Here is a 1,484-nt window from a genome sequence, read left to right as displayed (position 1 = left end):
GCGGGCCGGTCCGCGGGCCCCGTTGGCCGGGACTGGAACCTGGAAACCCCCCCCTGTCCCACCACCACCACCACCACCACACAATGAAGAGACATGACACATCCTGGTGCATTATTCAAAGTTTATTGTGAACTTTCTGCAGCTTCTTCTCCCATGCACTGGGCAAATCTGCGCCTCATCTCCGCCATTTGGCCGACATCCAGCTGCATCGCATAGAATCGGTCGGCCGTGCGGGTGTCGTGGCACATGACCCGGGCCATCTGCGTCCGGACATCACTGGAGTGGGTGTTCCTGCACTGTGAGGGGAGAGAGAGAGAGAGAGAGGGGGGCAGAGAGTCAGAGGGCGGGCAGGCAGGCAGGCAGGCAGGCAGGCAGGCAGGGGTCGGATGGCGGTTATGCTGCTTTCCTGGATAACTTACCATCGTTGCCACCGCGGTCCTGATGTCGGTAAGCGAGGGTCTCCCTGGCAGCAGCATCGCTGCCCACGCGTTCCTGGCGAACGCAGTGATGGTGTTCACGTGCTGATGGTTGGTATTGAAGAAGACCAGATCGCACTGCGGACGTAGCCGAGCCCGGATCTCCATCCACCGCTGGATCCAGCCCAGTTCCTCGTGGGTGAGAAAGACCTGAGCACATCCAAACACCCGGGCAGTCTTATGGTTCTTTACCTGAAGAAGGGCAGAGAAATGTTAAATGGCTGGCTGGCTGGCTGGCTGGCTGGCTGGCTGGAGCCTGGATGTATGGAGCCTGGATGGATGGATGGATGGATGGATGGATGGATGGATGCAGCAGCCTGGCTGCTCCATCCATCCATCCATCCATCCAGCCATCCATCCATCCAGCCATCCATCCAGGCTCCAGCCAGCCAGCCAGCCAGCCAGCCAGCCAGGCTAGTGTTAGTGAGTGGGTGCAGACTTACATTGAGTACGACCCCCGGAGAGGAAGAGACGGCCCCGCTCGCGGCCTCCAGGACCTCTTCGGTGGTAAGGTTGGTCATCACTCCGGCTCGATGGCCGTAGAGAGAAATAAGGTAAAGGCCGAAGAACCCGAACAGCAGGTGCCTCAGTCCCACGTCGTGCTTCTTTTGCGAGCAGCTCAGCAAGAGTTTGGGGATCCAGCCCCGACACTTTGCGATGCATCTGCGGAGAATTTCGGGCGTTACGGAGCGCTGTAGCTTCTCGGACTTGACCTTGATCTGCCGAAGCACCACCTTCGTTCCGATTTGGCACGTAGCCGACCTCAGAGCTCTCATCACGGACACGAGCTGCCGCTTGGACAGCCTGGAGCTTCTCGGAGGCGTCTCCATGAAGTATACGTGGAATTGGGTTGTGTTTACCAGGTAGACCTTAACGGTAGTTACGGCCTTCCGCTCCCGCTCGGTGAGTTCGGCGGGCCAGGCCATTATGCGTCCGGCGTCATCCAAGAAGCGCCAGGAGCCCAGCTCGGTCTTATCACGGCTCATGTAGCTGAGGAATGCAACAATT

This window comes from Xiphophorus hellerii, unplaced genomic scaffold (assembly GCF_003331165.1).
Source record: "Xiphophorus hellerii strain 12219 unplaced genomic scaffold, Xiphophorus_hellerii-4.1 PGA_scaffold_58__1_contigs__length_500000, whole genome shotgun sequence".
Taxonomy (NCBI): domain Eukaryota; kingdom Metazoa; phylum Chordata; class Actinopteri; order Cyprinodontiformes; family Poeciliidae; genus Xiphophorus; species Xiphophorus hellerii.
Note: the sequence above shows the minus strand (reverse complement) of the source record.